Source organism: Gorilla gorilla, chromosome 10 (genome assembly GCF_029281585.2).
Source record: "Gorilla gorilla gorilla isolate KB3781 chromosome 10, NHGRI_mGorGor1-v2.1_pri, whole genome shotgun sequence".
In the NCBI taxonomy this organism is placed as follows: Eukaryota; Metazoa; Chordata; class Mammalia; order Primates; family Hominidae; genus Gorilla; species Gorilla gorilla.
This window is the reverse complement of record NC_073234.2, coordinates 25042152-25057659: the sequence shown is the minus strand read 5'-3', so window position 1 is coordinate 25057659 and position 15508 is coordinate 25042152. Positions and strand designations below refer to the sequence as shown.

The 15508-nt window shown below is 39.5% G+C and overlaps 1 long non-coding RNA gene across 1 annotated transcript in view; it reads right to left on the bottom strand.

The window, feature by feature from the left end:
- Window positions 1-7087: 7087 nt before the first annotated feature.
- LOC109029068 (uncharacterized) overlaps window positions 7088-15508 on the bottom strand; it is a 47726-nt gene continuing 39305 nt past the window's right edge. Inside the window, exons 6-7 of the long non-coding RNA XR_008670513.2 lie at window positions 8253-8413; window positions 7088-7495 (exon numbers count right to left, since the gene is read on the bottom strand). This is a non-coding gene — a long non-coding RNA (uncharacterized lncRNA). The remainder of the gene's footprint in view (window positions 7496-8252; window positions 8414-15508) is intronic.

Sequence of the window (15508 nt, the reverse complement as noted above, 5' to 3'; positions counted from 1 at the left end):
TGTGGTACCTTTCAGTTCACATGACTTTAATCTTGGAGACAAAAACAGCCTTAAAGATTGTTGGTAAAAAGCAGATGTCATCAAAATGTAAATAGGTGGACTAAATTATGCAGGTCAGATACTAGGTTGGCAAAATATTTTAAGGTCATAAACTGCTTTTTTGGATTTTGAGAACTTTTCAATTTGCTGGCTTCACAATTGGCAAGGCCTAGGGACACATGGAACTAAACACTCGCTTAATTATGCTGGAAGGAGTCACACCTTGGCTGCACCTAGCACATAATCAAAACAACTTACCAGGTTTTACATTACAGTTAAAAATTGCTAAAAGTTACCATTATGACATGTAATTGAGACTATTGGAAATAGATTTACATGCAAGGTGCGTAAGAACAGTGAAATGTGTTTTTAATAAAGATTATAAGAAATCATAAAAATGTAAATTCCTGCCTAGGGTTGAAGATTTGTTTTAAATTAGATAAGATAAAGCTAAAAGTTCAAACAACTGGTGGAAGGATTGTAAAAATTAATCTTGCAACAAATTCTCTGTGTGAACATATTGACTAACTTCAAAAAGTATTATATGATTTTTCTGTAAATTGAGCATTCAAATAAAAGCACAGCAAGGTATCCTTAAGGCACTAATCTGCTCTTCAGGAAAATTTGTATGAAAGCGCTGTACAAGGTTTTTTCTTTAAAAAAATTTCTTAGTCGTTATTTCAGCAAAATAAATAACTTATGGTAATCCGGAATTCTATTTCATAACAGCAAGTATTTTAAGCCTCTAATATATTTAATAGGCTTTCCAAAATCAAACTTCAGTTTCAAAATTGTCTTTTCTGACACCTGGCTTTTCAGATACTTCAGAGGGCCCCTGGAGTGTTCAGAAAAGAAAGGTAAACAGGATTATGTGACATGTTTAGGTACATGGGATTGCCAAAATGGTATTCAGTCTTCTTTAGGTCATATTTTGGTGAATAATACTAATATATGTTCCAAAATTGTATTCAGTCTTCTTTAGGTCATATTTTGGTGAATAATACTAATATATGTTCCAAAATTGTATGGAATTTCTAAAATTCTAATGTCTAAAGTATATCCTATCAATCATAATTAAAGTTGTTAACTTATTGTAAACCACAGAGATAACAAAACTTTGTCAATTGTGTTTCTAACTGTAACTACCCTGGACATATTGTTATTCACAGACAACTGTTGTTTTAATCTTTTTCAAAAGATGGTTTATAATAAGCTAGAGAACTTTTATGAGTGCTCTCAGATACAGGTTTCTCATACCTTTGGGGATTGTGACATTGGAATAAAGGAAAAATGTACAGAACTCATGAAGAGCTAAAATGTTCATGAATATCAAGCAAAATAAGGGTTAACTGAGTGAACTCAAAAAAATGAAGCAATCTTTTTCACTTTTGCTTGGATATTGCTGATCCTTGTTTTGTTTTTTAGAGTCAAGAAAACATCTTTTGAACTATTTATAGCCTTTAATCACTGAGTAGAGTATACCCCTGTGAACAAAATTTGGAGTATATTTGCTTCTCTCTGCCTGGTTCCTGTAGAATTTGGAAATTATCTGTGAGTATTCTTAACTTACAGCAATATACTTGTTTGCATCAGTGCAATAAAAATCCATTTTCTTTTGCAACAGGATGCAATTGGAGTAACTGGTTGTTTTACCAAGGCTTTGACTGGAAGGGTATGCTTCTCTTTAAGGAGTCAAGCTCAACTTGCAGAGCCAATAAAAGTCCCTTGGGGAAGGCCGGGCATGGTGGCTCACACCTGTAATCCCAGCACTCTGGGAGGCCAAGGTGGGCGGATCACCTGAGGTTGGGAGTTTGAGACCAGCCTGACAAACATGGAGAAACCCCATCTCCACTAAAAATACAAAACTGGCCATGTATGGTGGCACATGCCTGTAGTCCCAGCTGCTCGGGAGACTGAGGCAAGAGAATTGCTTAAAGCCGGGAGGCAGCGGTTGCGGTGAGCCAAGATTGTGCCATTGCACTCCAGCCTGGACAACAAGAGTGAGACTCTCTCAAAAAAAAAAAAAAAAAAAGTCCCTTGAGGAAACTGGTCTCATAGCCTTGTCTATGCAGTTCCTATACAGGGTTCATGACCTGTGATCAGTAAAGAATGTCACTTTCTAACAGGCCCAGGAGCTCCAAGTTTATCTTGGAACCTTAAGACAAGAGGATTACCCAACTCACAGGTATTTGAGGATACAAATACATGTCTGGGCTTGGCTTTAAAAGATCTTATTTGAGATTACTTGTGGAACAGCATTCCATCAAAGCCAATCAAAAGGCCTATGTAGAAATAATTATTTTTGCTGCACTTTATGCAAATAATCAGGCCAAGTATAAGACTAAATTCAATTTTGCAAACAACTCAGTCCTATCATGATTTGTGTTTTTAACAAAAATGAGGACTGGAGAGAGAGAAATTATGTTTCAAAATTTAGCATACATTTGTCTTAAAATTCTAAACTCATTAGTTGTTTTTCAGTTTTTGCCTACATTTTCAGACTAACCCTGCTTGTTCCTGTGAACCAACCAGTGATCTCTGTGTGCAGCTCAGAAAGAACAAACGGGATAGGTAATGTAGAAATCTGGATCAATATTCTAGTTCTGAGCAGTTATCCTGCAAATCCTACCAGGTGATGGGAATAAATAGGTTGCCCATCACTCAGAGGGTTTTTTTGTGGGGGAGGTGGGGGAAAGTAAGACCAAGGGAGCTAACCAAAGCCAAGCACCAGGCACCCAAATCCTAGGAAGCATAACTATAGCCACCAGTTATCTAGGCATGTCACTGGACATCCTTTTCTCTCCCTTGTTGGAAGAGGACTGAATTCCACAGCTTCACTTCAGCATTTGGTTTATGAATAAGGAGTCCATGCAACCCACTCCAAGATGCATTTTTGTCCCAATCTCAATTCCAAGTCAAAGGCCTAGGAAAGAAAACTGGATCTGAGGGATCCAGAGGCAGATGATAACGGAAGTTAAAAGACATAGTGCAGGTGAGTGTGGCTGATTCCTGCCAATTAAGCCAAGCTTCCAGTTTCATGGATAAAGGCTATGCTAGTATCCATGGCATAAATGAGGTCTAGGGAATCCAAAGGCTACTGACAGAAGGGGAGATAGGGCATACATGGGTGAGAATGGATACTCCCACCTCTTAGGCCCCCCCTGTTAACATGGGTGAAAGCCACTTTAACACCCATGGCCACTGGTCATGGTCACCAAGACTCAGGGATACAAGGATGGAGGAAAGAAAGAGGAACACCTCACTTTTCCTCCCTCATGTATCCTGTGTATTTGCTAGGAAGAGAAAGGAATCAGAGGCACTGGCACTGGCTCCCCTCTTTCTAGATGAGTAGCCATTCATCTTCAGTCTGTACCCCTTTCAAATGCATCTTGAATCCCTGGGACTCCTTTGAAAAAACACCTTCCTTTTTCCTCCTCTGTCGTCTCTTTAATGATAAGTAATTGTGTCTCCGTACTATGGGACACTCCCCTCAGATGCATCCTCCAAACTGGGAAGAGTTAATTTCCCAAACCTTAGACTGGTCGGCTTCAGATTGGGCTCAGGAGAAGGAGGCCCAGAAGCATGACATGCCTGCACAAAAGTAAGTTTCCTTACCAGTCGAGCTTTTGTCCCCCACCCCCTCCGTCTCCCTGTGTGAACTGGTAAAAGGCCTCAGGATTTTTTAGCTGTCTTCACCCACCCCCTTGTTTCGTTTTGATACATGTTTTCTATTAACCTGGTTTGTTTCTTCTCTCCTTCAGGCAATCGAACTCCAAATAGTCATGCAACTGGAGCCTCGGACAATGGCGCCTTCTGCCAGGGACCGTTACAGAGGCCTTTGAGGGAGATCTGACTGCCATTTCCCCCAAAACAGCGCCCCTGTCGGCAGGAGGCAGTTAAGATTGGTCTTCTTTATCCTTATCCTTATTCTAACAGCAGTTAGATGTACTTCAGAGGGGGGAATGAGACAGCCACCTCAAAAGGGGTCTCCTGAGAACCTCTGACCATCCTGGGCACTGGGAGGATGGGGTGGAGCCGTGGGACGTTAGCACTGTTTACAAGGGGGAGTAGCCTAGCCTCTCCTGTTCCTGGGTGATAACCAAGGATTCAATCTGCAAGGTGGGAAACTTCATAGCAGGACTGTCACTTTGCTGAGAGTCCCTGTTTCCCACTTTTTTTTCTTTTTCACCCAATAAACTCTGCCCTACTCACCCTACAATGAGTCCTCATGCCTAAATTATCTTAGTCATGTGACAAGAACCTGGATTTTCCTACAACACAGAGATCTTTCACTTCCTTAGTTAAATTTATTCCTAGGTTTTTGTGTGTGTGTAGCTATTGCAAATGGGATTGCCTTCTTGATTTTGTTTTCAGCTAGTTCATTTTGTGTGTATAGAAATATTACAGATTTTTTCTGTCTTAACTTTGTATCTTGAAAATTTACTAAGTTCTTGTATCCCTTCTGAGAGTTTTTTGGTGGACTTTCCAGTTTTCTATATATAAGATTATGTCATCGGAAAACAGGAACAATTTGACTTCCTCCTTTCTAATTTAGATTTTCTGTATTTTTCCCTCTTGTCTAATTGCTTGGGCTGGGCTTCTAGTACTATGCTGAATAAGAGTGATGACAGTAGCCATCCATGTTTTGTTCCAGATCTTTGGGAAAAAGCTTTCAGCTGTCATAACCAAAATAGATCTGAGGAATGAGCATTCCTTACCTTGGGAACAGCAGGAGCAAAGGGCCTAAGGAAGGGGAACCTGGCATGTGCTAGGAATGGAAAGAAGTTCTTGTGGATCTAATATGATCAACATGGCATAGTGGAGGCAGAAGTGGAGAAGGATGAGTGGTGAAGGTTGAGGTTGAGGACATGTAAAGATGCTAGATTGTATTGGACCTTGTAAAACAGTGAGAAGGATTTGGGTATCATTTTTTTTCTCTAACTGCAATAAGGAGCTATTGAAGGACTTCAAGCAGAGAAAAGATACTTTTGCATTTTTATATTTTAGAAGATACCTCTGACTGCTAGGTGGAACAGGTTTGCAGAAGGGTAACTGTGGAAGCGACAACAAGATCTGTTAATCTACACATCTGTACCTGTGTAAATACAGAAGTGAAGTGAGCCAAGAATAAAATCTTAATTTTGCATTTAGAGGAAAACACAGGAAAAGTCAGCAAATGAGAAACTGTGGCCCTTGAAGTGGGAAGAACAGTAGAATAATGTGTTTTAGGAAGATATAAGGGAAAGACACTGGACAGGGGCTACTTTGTTTATAGGATTACTTTTCAGTGGTTTCAATTGTAGAGGAAAAATACCCATATTCCTCAATTACACTTATTATTTTCTAATAATGAGTCATAAAGAATGCTAGTAGTATGCAAGTAGCTAATACAATAACCTTATTGTATTTGAATCTCTGTAGGCTATTCTCAAAGAAAAATTGCATTGGACAAAGTTAAATAGGCAAGGAAGACTTTATTCAAAACTGTTGCAATAGGTGTCAAGCCTGTTCCAATAAGAAAGAGAGACTGTATTCAAATCTGTTGAACAAAAAGCAGGAGAGATTGTAAAGGCTGGAGTATGCTAGTGAAAAAGTTCTGGAGAATGTTAGTGGGGAAGGTGGGTCAACATGATTAGGCCATCTGTATTTGCTAACTGGCACATATGGAAGTTAGAGTACTACCCTCCCACGGAGATGGGAAGATAAGGGAACTATTTTTCTTGATGATTATTTTTCAAAGAAATGGCTCCCAGGTCTTTGAGAAAGATATTCCTGGGTTGCAAAACCGATAAAAGGCTAGAGAAAAATTTAAATCTCAAATAAGAAGACAGAATTTATAGTGGGAAGTTTTCTAAAGTAAACAATCTAAGAAAAGAGAAGTAAAGGAGCGATACGTCAGGGAGAAATCTGTCTAAAGTTTAGTCAAGTTGAGGGGAACATCAAGGCAGTCCCGTTCATCCTATACATGTATAAAATCTTGTTCAGAGGTACCTTGACATTAACTCACCCTCAAAATTCTTGCAAAACTCATAACAGAATATTTTATTTACGTTTGCAAAGTCTAAGCAATATGGATAACATTTTGTGTTGAAAGCAGCTAAAAGGCTCTTAGCAAAGCAACACAATAAACACTGGTTTAATCTGCTTGAATTTAGCCAGACCACTCAACTAAGAGCAGAGCTACCTTTTTAAGAATTAAGCCCAGCCTTAGGCAAAACTGTGAAGTAGACACTATTTTGCTTTAGTTTTTCACCTCCCTGTGTCCTGGTATAACAACCCCCAATGGTACTGTAGATTTTGAAAGAAGCCTGAATTTGGGAGTTGAGAAACAGTTCAGTCTTCCTGTTTACTCATCTACAAAGTAAAGAAAAGAATACCTACTTAGCAAATACAAGTATTGGTACCTCCAATGAAATAATGTGGATTTAAACATTTCATCAATTAGTTTCTGACTTCAGTACACAGGTGTAAAGGACAGAAAAAGAAAGGCATTGCAGCGCCCTCTTCTGGGAACTGTTGGTAAACTAACTCAGATAGTTGAAATGGATTTTCTAGGTGAATACAAAAGTTTCACTCCAGGAATAACTGCTCCACTTTTTAAAATATACAGATACATTGAAGTGTGCAAACAAACATCAAATTCAAACTCTTGAAGAGAAACACCAATGTTCATCCTTTCCCTCAACCCCTATCCACACATCCATGCAGGCAGCCCAGGGGACCTCAGATTGAAAATCAGAAAATAACTTATCAAGAAGCCATGTCACTTATAGCATTAGTTCTAAAACTTTAATTCATCTATGTATTACCTGGAGATCTTTTAAAACTGCAGATTCATATTCACTGGGTCCAGGATTCTACATTTCTAACAATCTCCCAGGTGAGAACTACACTGATGGTGGCATGACTGAAATCACCTTTGAAAAATTATAACAGTGAGAATGTAACCACCCAACAGGTTCACCTTGCCCAAGGCCTAGACAGAGCCAATATATCAAGACAGGGAAATTGCAATAGAGAAAGAGTAACTCATGCAGAGGCAGCTGTGTGGGAGTCCAAAGTTTTATTCAAAACTCAATCAGTCTCTTAGAGCATTCAGGGAGCAGTTTTTAAGAACAACTTGGTAGGTGGGGGGAATCCAGTGATACAGGACATAGAAATAAATTATTTAGGCAGATAGTAAGGACAACAGAGTCATAGGCAGAATTTTCCATTTTAACAAAAAGCAGCCCAAAAAATCATTTCTTTTCTAACAAAGAGCAGCCTGAGAAATCGAGCTGCAGACATACATGAGCAAGCTGGAAGCTTGCACAGATGAATGCCAGCAGCTGTGCCAATAGAAAAGGGCTACCTGAGGGCCAGGCATGTTCAACATGGAGGGTCCATCTTCTTTTCTTGTCATCACATGTACAGTAAAGGAACAGGCAACAAGGCACAGGCCAGGTAGAGAACCCATCTGCATAATAAAAGATTAGGGAGGACAGTTGGCATGAGGTTCTAAGATGGCCGAATAAGAACAGCTCCAGTCCACAGCTTCCAGTGTGAGCAATGCAGAAGATGGGCGATTTCTGCATTTCCAACTTAGGTAATGGGTTCATCTCACTGGGGCTTGTTGGACAGTGGGTGCAGCCCACAGAGCAGGGCGGGGCATCACCTCACCCAGGAAGCGCAAGGGGTCAGGGAATTCCCTTTCCTAGCCAAGGGAAGCCGTGACAGATGGTACCTGGAAAATCGGGGCACTCCCACCCTAATACTGCACTTTTCCAATGGTCTAAGCAAATGGCACACCAGGAGATTATATCCCGCGCATGGCTCGGAGGGTCCCATGCCCAAGAAGCCTCGCTCGCTGATAGCACAGCAGTCTGAGATCGAACTGCAAGGCGGCAGTGAGGCTGGGGAAGGGGCGTATGCAATTGCTGAGGCTTGAGTAGATAAACAAAGCGGCCGGGAAGTTTGAACTGGGTGGAGCCCACCGCAGCTCAAGGAGGCCTGCCTGCCTCTGTCAATTCCATCTCTAAGGGCAGGGCATAGCTGAACAAAAGGCAGCAGAAACTTCTGCAGACTTCAAAGCTGTCTGACAGATTTGAAGACAGCAGTGGTTCTCCCAGCACAGAGTTTGAGATCTGAGAATGGACAGACTGCCTCCTCTAGTGGGTCCCTGACCCCCAAGTACCCTAACTGGGAGACACCTCCAAGTAGGGGCCAACTGACACCTCATACATCCAGGTGTCCCTCTGAGACGCAGCTTCCAGAAGAAGGATCAGGCAGCAACATTTGCTGTTCTGCAATATTTGCTGTTCAGCAGCCCCTGCTGGTGACACCCAGGCAAACAGGATCTGCAGTGGACCTCCAGCAAACTCCAACAGACCTGCAACTGAGGGTCATGACTGTTAGAAGGCTAGCAAACAGAAAGGACATCCACACCAAAACCCCATCTGTGTGTCACCATCATCAAAGACCAAAGGTAGAAAAAAATCACAAAGATGGGGAGAAACAAGAGCAGAAAAGCCGAAAATTCTAAAAATCAGAGTGCCTCTTCTCCTCCAAAGGGATGCAATTCCTCTCCAGCAATAGAACAAAGCTGGACGGAGAATTACTTTGACGAGTTGAGAGAAGAAGTCTTCAGACGATTGGTAATAACAAACTTCTCCAAGCTAAAGGAGGATGTTCGAACCCATTGCAAGGAAGCTAAAAACCTTGAAAAAAGATTAGATGAATGGCTAACTAGAATAAACAGTGTAAAGAAGACCTTAAACGACCTGATGGAGCTGAAAACCATAGCACGAGAACTATATGATGCATGCACCAGCTTCAGTAACCGATTTGATCAAGTGGAAGAAAGGGTATCAGGGATTGAAGATCAAATGAATGAAATGAAACAAAAAGAGAAGTTTAGAGAAAAAAGATTTAAAAAAAAATGAACAAAGCCTCCAAGAAATATGGGACTATGTGAAAAGACCAAATCTATGTCCGACTGGTGTACCTGAAAGTGATGGGGAGAATGGAACCAAGTTGGAAAACACTCTTCAGGATATTATCCAGGAGAACTTCCCCAACATAGCAAGGGAGGCCAACATTCAAATTCAGGAAATACAGAGAATACCACAAAGATGCTCCTCGAGAAGAGCAACTCCAAGACACATAATTGTCAGATTCACCAAAGTTGAAATGGAGGAAAAAATGTAAGGGCAGCCAGAGAGAAAGGTCGGGTTACCCACAAAGGAAAGACCATCAGGCTAACAGCGGATCTCTCAGCAGAAACTCTACAAGCCAGAAGAGAGTGGGGGCCAGTATTCAACGTTCTTAAAGAAAAGAATTTCATATCAACCCAGAATTTCAATTCCAGCGAAACTAAGCTTCATAAGTGAAGGAGAAATAAAATCCTTTACAGACAAACAAATGCTGAAAGATTTTGTCACCACCAGGCCTGCCTTACAAGAGCTCCTGAAAGAAGCACTAACCATGGAAAGAAACAACCGGTACAAGCCACTGCAAAAACATGCCAAATTGTAAAGACCATCGATGCTAGGAAGAAACTGCATCAACTAACGAGCAAAATAACCAGCTAACATCATAATGACAGGATCAATTTCACACATAACAATATCAACCTTAAACGTAAATGGGCTAAGTGCTCCAATTAAAAGACACAGACTGGCAAATTGGATAAAGAGTCAAGACCCACCAGTGTGCTGTATTCAGGTGATCCATCTCAAGTGCAGAGACACACATAGGCTCAAAACAAAGGGATGGAGGAAGACCTACCAATCAAATGGAAAAAAAAAAAAAGCAGGGGTTGCAATCCTAGTCTCTGATAAAGCATACTTCAAACCAACAAAGGTCAGAAGAGACAAAGAAGGCCATTACATAATGGTAAAGGGATCAATTCAACAAGAAGAGCTAACTACGATAAATATATATGCACCCAATACAGGAGCAACCAGATTCATAAAGCAAGTCCTGAGTGACCTACAAAGAGACCTAGACTCCCACGCAATAATAATGGGAGACTTTAACACCCCACTGTCAACATTAGACAGATCAATGAGACAGAAAGTTAACAAGGATATCCAGGAATTGAACTCAGCTCTGCACCAAGCAGAACTAATAGACATCTACAGAACTCTCCACCCCAAATCAACAGAATATACATTCTTCTCAGCACCACATCACACTTATTCCAAAATTGGCCACATAGTTGGAAGTAAAGCACCCCTCAGCAAATGTAAAAGAACAGAAATTATAACAAACTGTCTCTCAGACCACAGTGCAATCAAACTAGAACTCAGGATTAAGAAACTCACTCAAAACCGCTCAACTACATGGAAACTGAACGACCTGCGCCTGAATGACTACAGAGTACATAACGACATGAAGGCAGAAATAAAGATGTTCTTTGAAACCAATGAGAACAAAGACACAACATACCAGAATCTCTGGGACACATTTAAAGCAATGTGTTGAGGGAAATTTATGGCACTAAATTCCCACAAGAGAAAGCAGGAAAGATCTAAAACCGACACCCTAACATCACAATTAAAAGAACTAGAGAAGCAAGAGCAAACACATTCAAAAGCTAGCAAAAGGCAAGAAATAACTAAGATCAGAGCAGAACTGAAGGAGATAGAGACACAACAAAACCCTTCAAAAAATCAATGAATCCAGGAGCTGGTTTTTGAAAGGATCAGCAAAATTGATATACAGCTAGCAAGACTAATAAAGAAGAAAAGAGAGAAGAATCAAATAGATGCAATAAAAAATGATAAAGGGGATATCACCACCAAGCCCATAGAAATACAAACTACCATCAGAGAATACTATAAACACCTCTATGCAAATAAACTAGAAAATCTAGAAGAAATGGATAAATTCCTGGACACATACACCCTCCCAAGACTAAACCAGAAAGAAGTTGAATCCATGAATAGACCAATAACAGGCTTTGAAATTGAGGCAATAATTAATAGCCTACCAACCAAAAAAACTCCAGGACCAGACGGATTCACAGCCACATTCTACCAGAGGTAAAAGAGGAGTTGGTACCATTCCTTCTGGAACTATTCCAATCAACAGAAAAAGAGAGAATCCTCCCTAACTCATTTTAGGAGGCCAGCATCATCCTGATACCAAAGCCTGGCAGAGACACAACAAAAAAAGAGAATTTTACACCAACATCCCTGATGAACATTGATGCAAAAATCCTCTATAAAATACTGGCACACCAAATCCAGCAGCACATCAAAAAGCTTATCCACCATGATCAAGTGGGCTTCATCCCTGGGATGCAGAGCTGGTGCAACATATGCAAATCAATAAATGTAATCCAGCATATAAACAGAACCAAAGACAAAAACCACATGATTATCTCAATAGATGCAGAAAAGGCCTTTGACAAAATTCAACAGCCCTTCATGATAAAAACTCTCAATAAACTAGGTATTGATGGGATGTACCTCAAAATAATAAGAGCTATTTATGACAAACCCACAGCCAATATCATACTGAATGGGCAAAAACTGGAAGCATTCCCTTTGAAAACGGGCACAAGACAGGGATGCCCTCTCTCACCACTTCTATTCAACATAGTGTTGGAAGTTCTGGCCAGGGCAATCAGGCAGGAGAAAGAAATAAAGGGTATTCAATTAGGAAAAGAGGAAGTCAAATTGTACTGGTTTGCAGATGACATGATTGTATATTTAGAAAACCCCATTGTCTCAGCCCAAAATCTCCTTAAGCTGATAAGCAACTTCAGCAAAGTCTCAGGATACAAAATCAATGTGCAAAAATCACAAGCATTCCTATACACCAATAACAAACAGAGACAAACAGAGAGCCAAATCATGAGTGAACTCCCATTCACAATTGCTTCAAAGAATAAAATACCCAGGAATCCAACTTACAAGGAATGTGAAGGACCTCTTCAAGGAGAACTACAAACCACTGCTCAAGGAAATAAAAGAGGATGCAAACAAATGGAAGAACATTCCATGCTCAGGGATAGGAAGAATCAATATTGTGAAAATGGCCATACTGCCCAAGGTAATTTATAGATTTAATGCCATCCCCATCAAGCTACCAATGACTTTTTTCACAGAATTGGAAAAAACTACTTTAAAGTTCATATGGAACCAAGAAAGAGCCCGCATTGCCAAGACAATCCTAACCCAAAAGAACAAAGCTGCAGGCATCACGCTACCTGACTTCAAACTATACTACAAGGCTACAGTAACCAAAACAGCATGGTACTGGTACCAACACAGAGATATAGACCAATGGAACAGAACAGAGCCCTCAGAAATAATACCACACATCTACAACCATCTGATCTTTGACAAACCTGACAAAAACAAGAAATGGTTGCCTATTTAATAAATGGTGCTGGGAAAACTGGCTAGCCATATATAGAAAGCTGAAACTGGATCCCTTCCTTACACCTTATACAAAAATTAATTCAAGATGGATTAAAGACTTAATTGTTAGACCTAAAACAATAAAATCCCTAGAAGAAAACCTAGGCAATACCATTCAGGACATAGGCATGGGCAAGGACTTCATGACTAAAACACCAAAAGCAATGGCAACAAAAGCCAAAATTGACAAATGGGATCTAATTAAACTAAAGAGCTTCTGCACAGCAAAAGAAACTACCATCAGAGTGAACAGGCAACCTACGGAATGGGAGAAAAGTTTTATAATCTACCCATCTGACAAAGGGCTAATATCCAGAATCTACAAAGAACTTAAACAAATTTACAAGAAAAAATCAAACGACCCCATCAAAAACTGGGCAAAGGATATGAACAGACACTTCTCAAAAGAAGACATTTATGCAGCCAACAGACACATGAAAAAAATGCTCATCATCACTGGCCATCAGAGAAATGCAAATCAAAACCACAATGAAATACCATGTCAAGCCAGTTAGAATGGCGATCATTAAAAAGTCAGGAAACAACAGGTGCTGGAGAGGATGTGGAGAAATAGGAACAACTTGTACACTGTTGGTGGGACTGTAAACTAGTTCAACCATTGTGGAAGACAGTGTGGTGATTCCTCAGTGATCTAGAACTAGAATGCCATCCCATTACTGGGCATATACCCAAAGGATTATAAATCATGCTGCTATAAAGACACAGGCACACGTATGTTTATTGCGGCACTATTCACAACAGCAAAGACTTGGAACCAACCCAAATGTCCATCAATGATAGACCAGATTAAGAAAATGTGGCACATATTCACCTTGGAATACTATGCAGCCATAAAAAAGGATGAGTTCATGTCCTTTGTAGGGACATGGATGAAGCTGGAAACCATCATTCTGAGCAAACTATTGCAAGGACAGAAAATCAAACATCACATGTGCTCACTCATAGGTTGGAATTGAACAATGAGAACACTTGGACACAGGGTGGGGAACATCATACACCAGGGCCTGTTGTGGGGTGGGGGAAGTGGGGAGGGATAGCGTTAGGAGATATACCTAATGTAAATGACGAGTAAACAGGTGCAGCACACCAACATGGCACATGTATACATATGTAACAAACCTGCATGTTGTGTGCATGTACCCTAGAACTTAAAGTATAATAAATAAGCATATAAAATTAAAAAAAAAAGAGCTTACTTGTCTCTAAGACTGACATTCTCCCATTACAGGTTAAAAAAACAGCAAAGTCTGAGATTTCCTAAAAGTCACTTTCTATTATTGGAGCAGAATTATACCAGGTGCTCAAATTACTTGACAGTGGAAACAGTCTTCTGGCTTTGAACTCAGAAGACAGGAAGTGTTTATCCATCGAAGAACATTTTCATTATGTGTCTATCATGGGAGCACACACTTATTTCTTAAAGATCACCGATAATTATGAAGTGAGATGTAAGTGTGTGTGAGTTTCACAATCCACTCTTTAGTGATTCAGTGAAAATGTTATTAACTATATGACTATTTGATAACTAACAGTCATTTTATTGGTACTAGGGTATTTGGTTCTGCCATACATCTTATCTAAATTTTTAGGATACACAGAGTCTGCCACAATTATGGAAGTGTCTCCTGGGTCATTTGCATTGAATAATTCAATGTATTTATAGCATTATTCTCAAGCTTTAGTATATAAGGCTTTAGTGCATATAAAGATCTCAAACTACAGTATATATGAGAATAACTTGAAAACTTGTTAATAATGCAGATTCTTGCCACATAAACCCCTTTTTCTTCCCAAAGTACAGTTAGCTAGAATGGAGAATGTGCTAAAAATTATTTCAGGTGGTTCATGGACCACATTTAAAGAAACATTCATCAAGTAAATGAAAAGTGTTGGAATATCTTAGAAAGGTCAATAGAGTGACTAGAAGTCTGATGATGTAATTAGGGGATTAAAATTGTGGTTTAGTGCACTCAAGTATAACTTCAAGTTCTGAAGCATGACTGTGACTACTGGGAACCTACAATGGCCATACCAAAAACAACTGATTGAGGTAAGCCGTTCTCTTCAAACAGATGCTTGCAAAAGCCTATAAGGTGCAAAAGTATAAACTAGTTAGAAATATCAACCAAAGAAGAGGCTTCACTTGTCCATACATGGCATGAAACATATTGATTGATCATTTTGCTTGTTACAGAGTATGAAGAGCAACAACCAATCACCTGCACAATTTTCTTCTATCACAACAGATCCTTGTTATACAATTATTAATGTGTGTATATATTGTATATACATATGTAATATATATTATTACAATGTGCCTATAAACATATATGTTCTATCTCTCTCTATATATATACACACATACATAAAACCCTCATGAAAATTCAGACCTATAATTTTTTTCTATTTATGCTAGTGAATCCATTTGATGATCTAATTATGCAAATTACACTTTACAGCAAAGCATATCAGAATTTATGAATATCTTATCATGAGAAAATATAGAGAGAGAATTGTCAAAACACCCACACACATACATACACAATATAATATGAAAGCTAAAAAATTCAAAGAATTAATGAGTATATGTGATCCTAAGATTTATAATGTAGTAATAGTAGAGGTAATAATTGAGCAGCTCAAGGAACAATAAAGACAAGTTTTTGACTAGATTACCTATTTTTGACATTGAACTTTGCCAGGTCAGCAGTGGGCACTGGGGTGGGTGGACAGGAAAATACAGTAAAATAAAAACAATGTAACTGTTGAAAATGAAGAGCCACAATAGAGCCCAGAACGTGGCCACAAAAAGAAGTGATTAAGAGGATAATTTCATGCAAGAAGGTAAAGATACAAAAGTCAGCAAGTGTTAATCATGAGCTAAGAGAATCTACTTTAGGCTTAAAAATGAAAAAAGGAAGGGATGACATTAGCAAGAGAGCAGAATAGGAAATTATGGGACTCTCTTCCCCACAGGCCCATTGCTGTGGCAACTTTAGAGACTACTGGAGAAGCTGAAGCACCAGCCCATTATAAAA